Source organism: Mytilus californianus, unplaced genomic scaffold, assembly GCF_021869535.1.
Source record: "Mytilus californianus isolate M0D057914Y unplaced genomic scaffold, xbMytCali1.0.p SCAF_14, whole genome shotgun sequence".
Taxonomy (NCBI): Eukaryota; Metazoa; Mollusca; class Bivalvia; order Mytilida; family Mytilidae; genus Mytilus; species Mytilus californianus.
This window is the reverse complement of record NW_026262626.1, coordinates 24917951-24930553: the sequence shown is the minus strand read 5'-3', so window position 1 is coordinate 24930553 and position 12603 is coordinate 24917951. Positions and strand designations below refer to the sequence as shown.

The 12603-nt window shown below is 32.0% G+C and overlaps 1 protein-coding gene across 1 annotated transcript in view; it reads left to right on the top strand.

Annotated features, from left to right (window-relative positions):
• The window catches only part of LOC127724604 (40S ribosomal protein S4-like), a 399059-nt gene that overhangs the window by 352138 nt on the left and 34318 nt on the right, over positions 1-12603 (top strand). The window lies entirely within an intron of this gene.

The following is a 12603-nucleotide window of genomic DNA, read 5'->3' as shown; positions in this document are numbered from 1 at the left end:
GAAACACTTATGAACCACATCAACAAACGACAACCACTGAACACCAGGTTCCTGACTTAGGACAGGTGCAAACAAATGCAGCGGGTTTAAACGTCTTAATAGGCGCCAACCTTCACTCTACTCGAAACAATAGTGTAATATGTTCTCCGTATTACTTGGCGAAAGGGAAATGGAGAAAAAATAATTCCAAATTAACATAAAACTATCATTATAATAATTATAATATATTAAATCAACTTCAATGTTTTATAGTCAGGAGCCAAGTCAGGAGCCTCTAGCCTTTGTTAATTTTGTATGTTTTTTTTAAAATTTCGTTCATTTATATGTTTCGGAGTTTAGTGTGACGTCCATTTTCGGTGAACTAGTACACATTTTTGTTTAGGGGCCAGCTGAAGCCAGCCTCCGGGTGCGGGATTGTTTCGCTGAGTTGAAGACCTATTGGTAGCCTTGGGCTGTTTTCTGCTCTTTGGTCGGGTTTGTTGTCATTTTGACACGTTCCCCATTTCCATTCTCAATTTTATTTGCATTTATATATTATCGTATTTGCTTTTATCTTTTTTTTCTATTATTTAGAGATAGAAGGATATGTGACAAGCTATTTTTACCTCCAAGAAGATAACTGGGAAGACATTATGAGAGATATTCAGATGCTTAGAAAAAGCTGTGGTAGGTTAATTTAAAACTAGACTGATATATAGTGATGCTTTTTCTCTTCACAAACAAACATATCATAATAACTGTTCAGTATTCCGACTCAGTCCACCTGTTGAACTTACCATCATTTTTCAGCATAAAAATAAAGAGATGAAGTATGATTGCCAATGAGACAACTATCCATCAAAGTTCAAATGAAGTGGATGTAAGCAATTATAGGCAACCGTACCGCCTTCAACAATGAGAAAAGCCCATACCGTATAGTCGGCTATAAAAAGCCCCGACATGAAAAATATGAAACAATTCAATTGCGAAAACTAACGGCTTAATTAATAACAAAACAATTAACGAAAAACAAAGATGACAGACATGAACCAACTACAACCACTGAACTACAGGCTCCTGACTTAGGACAGGCAGTGACAGTCCAAATTTCCGATCTTTCATCCCTATATCTACATTGCTGATCAAAATGTGCTCGTCCTGACTGATATGCATGAAACATTTGCAACTGGACGTTCAACAAGCAACAATCGATCAACCAAAAGTTTACCTAAACTAAGCACTCATAAAAGGAAAACGTGTGAACATTTCAAAATCTGCCTTTTCCAAACCCTTAATTTGATAAAAGCATTCATTTACCCAAAAGAAATAAAGCACCCGTAAGTACACGTTTGAATACTGTTTTCCTTTTTTGTTCCATTATATTTCTGCGATTTGATATACTAGTATATTTTACATTTACTATATATTTTTCACTTTTTTCTTTCAGATTAATGAAGATGGCTACATATGACAATGATGATTTCAATCTGTTTTTATGACTATTATACTTATTTTTGATAATAAATACTGCCTATCTTCAGTTTAGATCGTGAAGTTTTTCATGCCAATTCTTAAAAAATTGAACGAAAGAAAGGTTTCTTCATAATTTGATATCAATTACGTAAATATTAATTATAGTAGATATATATGGTGGCCGGTTTTTGCCTTTTCGCCTTTCATATTCTATAGGTCGGAAACGCGAAATGGTTTCACTTCTTAATTTTTTCGACTTCGGCATTTTCGACTTCGCGTTTTCTCCCTATACTGCCCTACACGCCAATGGCGTACAAGGGCAGTAAGTAAAGTAAGTAAAGGTTTTCGCTCTATAGAATATGAAAAGGCGAAAAGGCGAAATCATAAAAACGCGAAATGGCCTTAACCGCCCACCGTATATATAGGACACTCGTGAATGAGACCGCAAACGTTATAGGCATACTAATGAAATTTGGAAAAAAAACAAAACAAATGTCGTTTCCGTTTGTCAATTATGCTCTTAATTGTCCAACTTATCGTTTAATGCTAAACAAGTTCCAATCACACATGCAAAGCACAAAAATCGTTCTAAATGTAAAAAAGTTGTAATGAATTCAACAAAGACTATATGAAATAGTTATATTTGCGGTTACTACCTAATGACCCACAGTTCTATCGAAAACAATGGCGAAAAAATGTATGAGAACAACACTCAACAGAAACGGCACATAAAAAGCAATTAACTCAATTAAACCTGCATAACAAATGACAGACATACATACAATTAAGACAATACTTCAAATAAACCTATAAAAAATGCCAACAGAAACTGAAACCTAGTTGTAAGCAATCAATCTACTGATTTAGAATAATGAGAGAAGACTCCAAGGAGGTTATCACAAACCAAAATATTTTAGATTTAGAGCTATTTTTCTAATGCATGTAGCTTAAAGGTTTGGTTGGCTTGCTTGCTTGCTTTATTTGTGTGAATGTTTGCTCAAGCATTGTAATTAAGATTGACATCTGCAACCAATAGATAGGCGGGGCTTCAGCTTGTATACATTATACTCTGCATTATACTTAACATCCAATAGCCAACCAAACCTTTAAACTACAAGCATTAGGAAAATAGCTCTAAAAACTCTGAAAAACAGACAACATCATGACCAAAAGAAAACGATGAAAAGACAAACAACAATAGCAAAGCATTACAAAGAAAACTAAAGAGTGAGCACCACGAAACCCGCAAAAAACCGCGGTTAGACTAGGCTCCAGACGGGTAACAATTTCCTGCTCTAGATGTGTCACTCGTTCAAAGGTACTCGTTTTTACACTAAAATATCAATCACTATACTTCCAAGTAGATTGGAATCAGCAATGCGATTATGAAGTCTTTTTTCAAACGATTTTCTTAACATTAGCTTCTTAATCCTGAACACTGGAGCACAATGAGAACAAGGCTATATATGTGCAAGAAACACATATTTTCCTTATGACTAATACGAGTTCTGAATAAAGTTGACTTATCAAGAGAATATTGCGGAAAGCACTTAATTCCAAAGTCTAAAATAGATCACTGGACTATGAAAATGAGATCAAGCCCATATGACATATGTTAGACCAATACTCATTAAAATAAACTCGCCTTCAAATTATTTTTGATTTCATAGTTCCTGAAGAAGAGTTTTAAACTTGGCATTCGGGATATATACAATGATGATGTCAGATGGACAATTACTTGTGACAACAATCCACACACTAAATATTTTGACCTGTCATGCATAGTTTCGTAGGAACTGACATCTTGAAAACTAATCCTGACAGACAACTTGAGGGAAATATGAGGCTAAGGACATTTAAATTAGAAATATGCTTTTTAAAATAAATTGCACACAAATATGGTTGACCTATTTCTAGTGTATAGATGCTGGATTACATACCAAATCCTGGAAACTTCATTTTTATACTAAATTCATCACACATTGTTTTCTAATGTTTATGATTCATGGGGAGACAACGAAAATGTTAATGACATAAAAACAAATTATGAATCCTTTAAGTACCATGGTAAAAATGAACCAGCATTATGTACCAGACGAGGTGCACAAGGAGCCTCAATATGTCAAATTTTAAAATCTGTAAAAGACAACTTAATAAATGACATAAACTCTTATAAGGAGTAAATGGATGATTTTTAGTAAATCTTACAATGCTAGTAATTTGTGCTATTGTGGTGTCTATCAAGGCCAATTTTCAAGATAATAATCAAAATTCTAAGGTTGATAAAAAAAAAGTTACCACTTACCCTTAAAAAAAGCCAGCAGTTACTGATGATTTCAGATAATTGACATTTAGGTAGATATTTTATCGCTGACCACTATTGCTACTAGAGACATATATACTATTATAGGTATCTGTTGCTACACACTACTTCTGTGTATCTATTCATCTTTCAAATGATAAGCAAAAATGCTAAAATTGGTCGAATACAACATTTAAAGTCATATGAAAATTCACAAATTAAAAAAAAAGTTGAATGTTTTATATACTTGAATGGCTAAGTTTGACTATAAAACAAGTGTACGTGAACTTTCTTGTTAAAGAAAATCTTTTATCTTATCAAAATCTTCATAAATGTACTTTTATTGAATTATTGTATTCCCCAACACTGATTCGCCGATAGTTTCCTGTATGCAGTGACCTTAACTACGAGACCTCTCGTTAAAACTTCACAAGTGCAAGGGAAAAACCATGATGAAAGAATGTAAGCAAACGTGGACTTGAAGGCAAAAAGTTAAAACTGATTAAATACACCAAAATTACTGTTAAGAAAAAGGTTAATTAACAAATGGGAACGCATGGAAAATGTAAAAAAAAATGATATCATGGCTCTAATACTTCACTTATTTTTCACTTGTTCTACATGCTCTTTGTTGATTGTTTATCAACGTCACAATCCTTGAAAGTTAATTAGCTTGCTATATGAAATGAATGAAATATTATTTGTTGACAATACATTATAGATTCGTAATAAATGAAACATGTGTGCATACAGGACTTAGTTTAGTAAATATGGATGCATTGGTTCAATAATTTCGATAACATTATAGTTACAAGAAACTCGTTCCATATGGCTGTAAGGGAAATCACTCCTGTAATGCTTGTAAGATTTCTTGTAAATCTTATATTGCTGATAATATTTTGCTATTTACAGTTTCTGTCCATCTATTAAACTGGTAGTATTAATGATAATATGCTAAAATCCTAGGTAAATAAATTATCATTCAAAAGCAATAACTCCTGTAAGAGGTCATATGATTGTTTATTGAGTATGAATATCTCTTAGGTAACTTTCTACTTTATTTTTCCTTCGTATTGATACACTTTGTTTCAATACCAATAAAGAATTTTGGATGAAACCTTTATACTGCTGACAACTTATATCCAATTGTTTCTGAAACTTTTTATGTTAGCTGTTTTGTGCACGGTACCAGTCTATTGAGTTAAGCCATTTCCAACTGATTTTTACAGTTTGTCTTCGTAGGTTAGTGGGAGGGTTAAGCATATAAGCATTTAAACCCAGTCACATTCTGTATGTACCTTTCCCAAGTCAGGAGTCTGTTATTCAGTGGTTCATGTTTGTTATATTTGTACTGCGTCAATTGTTTTGTAATAAATCAGACTGCTGGTTTTCTCATTGAATTGTTTCATATTTTGTTATGTTGAAGCTTTTTAAAACTAACTCTAGGCTTTGAATTTTGCTCATTGTTGAAGGCCATGGGGTGACCTTAAGTTGCTTTAATCCACACTGTTTATACTCTGGTGAATAGTTGTCTATTGAGCAATCATACCACATTTTTTTTTATCTTTAAATATATATTCCATGCTATTCAAGCAATTTTATAATCTAACAAAATCAAAACAGAAATAAATACAGTATAGAAAGATTTTATTTACAGACTGAGTAGTAATAAAACTTTCATAGATCAAATGTAAGTAAATTTTAGTCAGCCTATACATCAACAGAAATAAAACATGATTAAAGCCTTTAAAATAAATAACAAAACATTAACTTAACAAATAAATAAAACATTGATATATTATAACTTGGTATTTCATTTAAGAAATTTATTATATATACATTGTCATGACATATGGAAGAATATCCCAGCTTTTAAATTTAACACCAACAATGCAGTTCTTTTTGTTAATGCTATTACATTAAAAAGGAAATAAGAAGGTGAGAAAAGGCTTATAAAATGCCTCCACAATCATAATGCTTTCTCCAATCGTTTTGGATACATTCAATAGACATACAACCATAAATAAAAATTCCTTTCCTACCATCAGATTTGTATCAACGAAATAGTCCTATTAAAGGTTGATATTACTGTAAATTCAGAAATTATTACGACTTTGTCATTTTAGATTAAAATGCAATTTTAATTTTTGCGATATTAAGAAAAATCCTGTTTAATTCATATAAAAAATTTCAAAATGCGAGTTTAAATTATTGCGATTATAACCCTGTCGCATTTTTCACAATAATAAAAACATCGCAATAATTTCTGAATTTACAGTAGTTAAAACCTGACAGTAATCTTTCGAGAGAAAAAATGAATAAAGCACTGTAACTGTTGAAAACTGGCATTATTTTCAGTCCACTATATTTATTCCCCCTTGGGAATAATGAATAAGGGAACATATATAGCCAACATTTCTCAATTTAAACTGAAGTTTAAAATTATTCGCTCCCCTTGGTGCCCAAGTTAACTTGATTAAAGGCAAGTACCTGGCCAACATTTCTATCTAACAAATGTTATCTCCCAGTAGATCAGGTGTTTTAACTCCCCTTTGTATTACTACCAAAAATACATAACTGAAACCAAACAGACAACATGCATCACTATTATTTTTAAATTTGACAAATAGAAAAATATTATTAAATTTTTCTCACAAAAAAGTATATTATCTCCCCTTAGGTAAGCAAAACAAATCTTTTCTCCCTTTCTATATACAACACTGGATAACAGGCACCTTGAATAGACACTATCTTCTTATTTAATGTTACCTATGCTCAAACTTCAACAAGGTAGGGACAATGTAACTTCCCATTTGAGTTTAAGGTAGGTACATAGTTGTTTCCCTTTTCCAAACAGAATTTCCCTTTTTTTTCTTCTTTACTACTAGGATGGTTTTTAACGACCTTGACTGGCTGTTAAGTTCTCGCATGGTTGGATGATGCCCTACTACGGTTTTTTTCTTTGAAAATATTTCTCCAAATTCTACAACATTGACACCTGAATTATTATCTCTGTATGAATAATCAATTTTAATATTTTTTAACCTTTGCTTATAACTAAATATCATTCTTTAAACATAAATTTTCTAATATTTGCAAATCTGCCCGTATATGACAAGATACCATCAAGAAAGAGAGACAACTCATGCAAAATACAAAACTTGCAAGATTAACTAAATGGATTTCGAATGAGAAAAATGATTGCTGCTATTAAATAAATGTAGGATGAACAAATGTTGGTAAACATAATTTTTGATAACAATAAATTCATTTTTGGCACAATTCACATTTTATTGGATCATAAAAAAAGTAGGAAATTTGAAAAAGAAACAGCCATTTATTAAAAAATAAAAATCATTGGAAAAGAAAGAGATCATCTTAAGTCATGACACCTCTTTGTTACAGCAATTAGAAACAGCCGAGGCAAAAAAAAAAAAATATTTGAGAAAAACTTTAAATACTTAAATCATTCGTCACATCTGAAATGTAAATATTTCATTTGACTAAGTGAAAATAAAATGCTTCGCTGGGCGCAGCTTGATACGACCGCAGAGGTCGAACCCTGAACAGTTAGGGCAAGTATGGACACAACATTCAAGCTTGATACAGCTCTGAATTTGGATTGTGATTAAATATTTGACACAGCATAGGTTTCTGACACAGAAAGAATGTGGTCTAAGAACTTCAATTTTTTTAATTTACCTATTATGGTCCAATGTCCAAAATCAAAATACATGGTTAGATTCAGCATATCAAAGAACCCCATATATTCAATTTTTGTTGAAATCAAACAAAGTTTAATTTTAGACCCCAACTTGGACAAACTTGAAAACTGGTCCCATAATCAAAAATCTAAACACGTTTAGATTCAGCATATCAAAGAACCCCAAGAATTCAATTTTTGTTAAAATCAAACTAAAGTTTAATTTTGGACCCTTTGGACCTTAATGTAGACCAATTAAAAAAGGGACCCAAATTAAAAATCTAAAAACACGGTTAGATTTGGCATATCAAAGAACCCCAATAATTCAATTTTTGATGAAATCAAACAGAGTTTAATTTTGGACCCTTTTGACCTCAATATGAACCAATTTGATAGCGGGCCCACAAATAAAAAATCTAAATACATGGTAAGATTCAGCATATCAAAGAACCCCATATATTCAATTTTTGTTGAAATCAAACAAAGTTTAATTTTGGACCCCAATTTGGACCAACTTGAAAACTGGGCCAAAAATCTAAAATCTAAATACATGGTTAGATTCAGCATATCAAAGAACCCCATATATTCAATTTTTGTTGAAATCAAACAAAGTTTAATTTTGGACCCCAACTTGGACCAACTTGAAAACTGGGCCCATAATCAAAAATCTAAACACATGTTTAGATTCAGCATATCAAAGAACCCCAAGAATTCAATTTTTGTTAAAATCAAACTAAGTTTAATTTTGGACCCTTTGGACCTTAATGTAGACCAATTTAAAAACGGGACCCAAAATTAAAAATCTAAATACACGGTTAGATTTGGCATATCAAAGAACCCCAATAATTCAATTTTTGATGAAATCAAAAAAAGTTTAATTTTGGACCCTTTTGACCTCAATATGAACCAATTTGATAGCGGGTCCACAAATAAAAAATCTAAATACATGGTTAGATTCAGCATATCAAAGAACCCCAAGAATTCAATTTTTGATGAAATCAAACAAAGTTTAATTTTGGACCCTTTTGACCTCAATGTGGACAAAGTTGATAATGGGGCCCAAAAATCAAAAATCTAAATACATGGTTAGATTCAGCATATCAAAGAACCCCATATATTCAATTTTTGTTGAAATCAAACAAAGTTTAATTTTGGACCCTGATTTGGACCAACTTGAAAACTGGGCCCATAATCAAAAATCTAAATACATGTTTAGATTCAGCATATCAAAGAACCCTAAAATTCAATTTTTGTTAAAATCAAACTAAGTTTAATTTTGGACCCTTTTGACCTTAATGTAGACCAATTTGAAAACGGAACCAAAAATTAAGAATCTAAATACACGGTTAGATTCGGCATATCAAAGAACCCCAATAATTCAATTTTTGATAAAATCAAACAAAGTTTAATTTTGGACCCTTTGGACCTCAATGTGGACCAATTTAAAAACGGGGACCAAAATCCAAATACTTAATACTTGGTTAGATTCAGCATATTAAAGAACCCCAAGAATTCAAGAATAAAACCCCATTGAAATTGATCAAGAAATAAGCAATTTATACGAAGTATCTTCTTTTGCACAATACTGTGCAATTGAATATTTCTTGCTATTGTGCAATACTGTACAATTGACAATTTCTTGCTATTGTGCAATATTGTGCTATTGGATATTTCTTGCTATTGCGCAATACTGTGCAATTGAAGATTTCTTGCTATTGCGCAATACTGTGCAATTGAAGATTTCTTGCAATTGTGCAATACTGTGCAATTGAAAATTTCTTGCTATTGCACAATACTTATTATATAATAATTTACACATCCTGTTTGGTGTGTATCTCCTACCATATCATTATTATTTGCTTTTAAATATTAATCAGAAATAACCAACTTAAAATGGAAAATTTTAAAAGAAAAAAAAAAGGAAAAAAAGAAAAAAAAAGAACCCCCCCCCCCCCCCCCCCAAATTTTTTGAACCCCCTTATGATTCATCACCCCCAAACTCAATCCCAGCCTTCCCTTTGTGGTATGGTACCTTGCAGTACAATTTCAGAGAGATCCATACACTTGAACACAAGTTATTGTCTGGAAACTAGAAAAATGCTTATTTTTGGCCCCTTTTTGGCCCCCTATTCCTAAACGTTTCGGGCAATTACCCACAAACTCAATTCCAGCTTTCCCTTTGTGATATGGAACCTTGTAGTACAATTTCAGAAATATCCAAACACTTACACACAAGTTATTGTCATGAAACTAGAAAAATGCTTGTTTTTTGCCCCTTTTTTGGCCCCTAATTCCTAAAATTTTGAGGCAATTACCCCCAAAATCAATTACAGCCTTCCCTTTGTGATATGGAACCTTGTGGTACAATGTCAAAGAAATCCATACACTTACACACAAGTTATTGTCTGGAAGTTACAAAAATGCTTATTTTGGCCCCTTTTTGGCCCCTAATTCCTTAACTGTTGGTACCATAACCCCCAAAATCAATCCCAACCTTCCTTTCGTGGTATTGAACCTTATGGTAAAATTTCATGGAGATCCATTCACTTAAACTAAAGTTAGAGTGCGAAAACCAATGTGTCTTCGGACGACGCCGGACGACGCCAGACGACGACGACGACGACGACGACGACGACGACGACGACGCCAACGTCATACCAATATACGACCAAAAAATTTTCAATTTTTGCGGTCGTATAAAAATTGCATAAATCTGCTATTGTAGACTGAAAAGATGGCAATACACTGTATCTTATGCAATAAACTACCATACCATTTATTTAATAAAATGTACTGTAACAATCTGTTGTTGCTTTTGTTCTATAAGGAGATTTGATTTGATTTTTGGTGTTTTAACGCCACTTTTAAGCACAGCTTTTGGGCTATTTCATGGCGGCCAGTTTTTATCGGTGGAGAAAGCCGGATTGCCTGGAGAAAACCACCGACCTTCGATAGGAAAACTGACAATCCTAGTCAATTAAGATTGGAGTCAAGTGCACCCGCACGAGCGGGGTTCGAACTCACAACCTCAGTGTTGACTGGCTAGTGATTACAGTAGTAACTACTTAGACCACTCAGCCACTGAGTCCCCTTCTATAAGGAGAAAAGACATCTATATGGCACTTATATTATACATTCATTAGTATTAGTATTTACAATAACAACCTATATTTAAATTAAATAAGACCTTCTTGATTTCATTTAAAAGTGTTAAGGCTGTTCCATTGAAATGGATGTGAGTGGGTAAGAAGGGACTTGCAAAATTGCCCTACAAGAAAAATACTTTCTTCAAATAATTTGCATACATCAAATGGGCATGCACACATTAAATTGGCATACATTCATAAATGGGCCACAACCCATGTCTTATAAAAATATATCCTTACTTTTACCCTCCCTCATTCATTTTAATAGAATATTCCTACCCTCTGACATTCATTGTAATGGAATCTTCCTACCTACCCACATTCTTTAAAATGGAATAACCCTAAGGGGTAAAGGGTCACATTCAATAAAATAAGAAAGGAAAGTTCACTTTCACAATCAATTAAATTAAGAATAATAAGTTTGATATCACCATCACTGTTAATAAAGTAAGGAAGTAAGTAAGTTCACGGTCAGGTAAAAAATAAATTACTAAGTTTAACAATAATTCAAATAAATTACAAAATATTTTTCAATTTGACAAACTGAAAATTCAGAAATTGTTGTGTACATTTATTATTGCGATTTTGAAGAATGAACAAAAATGCGAGTTTTTATTATTGAGATAATTTCTGAATTTATAGTATGTTAATCATATATTGCCATGATATGGCCCTTATACATGTTATATGCTAATGTGATGTACAAAAAAATGAAAAAAGTTAAATCAGACAAAAAGCCAATAATCAATCAATTAGTTTACTTGAAATATTCAGGTGAAGCATGATTTTAAATGAATTAAAGATACAGACCTGCTAATGTTCTTTGAACCAAAAGGAGGCTATCAGTTAAGGGAAGACAACTCATTATTGTTTCAAGCACATGAATATTCTACATTATAAAAAATTTATAGATAAATTTTGAAAATAATTCCAACAAAAAATTAATTTGACAGTTTGCTATATTTTGATAAAGGTTATGAAAGAAACTGCCAGAAAATAAATATAAAAATATAAAAAAATCATATTTCATGAAAAGTTTCACATAATACTGACATCTGTCCATTGTCAACAAAATACCTGATATGAATTTGAAGCTATAAATAATTTTTTTTATTATGCATAAACTTTCATAACTTTTTTAGGATAATTCTTTTTAAGCAGACAATTTTTACATCATAATTATATATAAACTCAATACAAAAATGACAAATCCAAATTATCACATTTTTCATAATCTTTCAAATATATACTAAGTGCCAACAGATACACAACACCTGCATGAATTTTCCATTTAATAAAAATTCATAACAAAAGATCTTATATGGAAGTTGGACAATTGTGGCAAAACTTTACAGACTTCTGAGGATATGCATACAAAATAAATTGCTTCGCCAAGCGCAGCTTGATACGACCGCAGAGGTCCAACCCTGAACAGTTGGGGCAAAAATGGACACAATATTCGCGCTTGATACAGGTCTGAATTTGGATTGTAATTAAATATTTGACACATAATAGGTTTCTGACACAGAATAACTGTAGTCAAAGAACTTAGAATTGGTTATATGATTTGAATTTATATTAAATTTTTTGCTTTTGTGCAATACACTATGCTGTTGTGAATTGACCCCCCCCCCCCCCCCCCAAAAAAAAAAAAATTTTCACCTGCCCCCCCTTTTTCCCCCAAAAAATTCTTTCCCTCAAGATATGGTCATAATCTCAATTCAAATTTCCAATGGTGTTTGCAACCATAATTACCATTTAAATACATCATAAAAGTCTTAAAATAGAAAATGACATACATAATCATGGCTAAAATTAATATTCCTTAATCAGCATTTTTAAATAGTAACTTCTAAAAAGAAATTGACAGCTAATCACCTCAAGACAATACAACATTTCTTTATATATAATTTTAAAGCAGTGTAAGGGAGGTAATCCAAACATAAAATTGTACTTTTTTTTTAATTGTCCATTAACCAGGAAACCCTTGTTTTTCCACT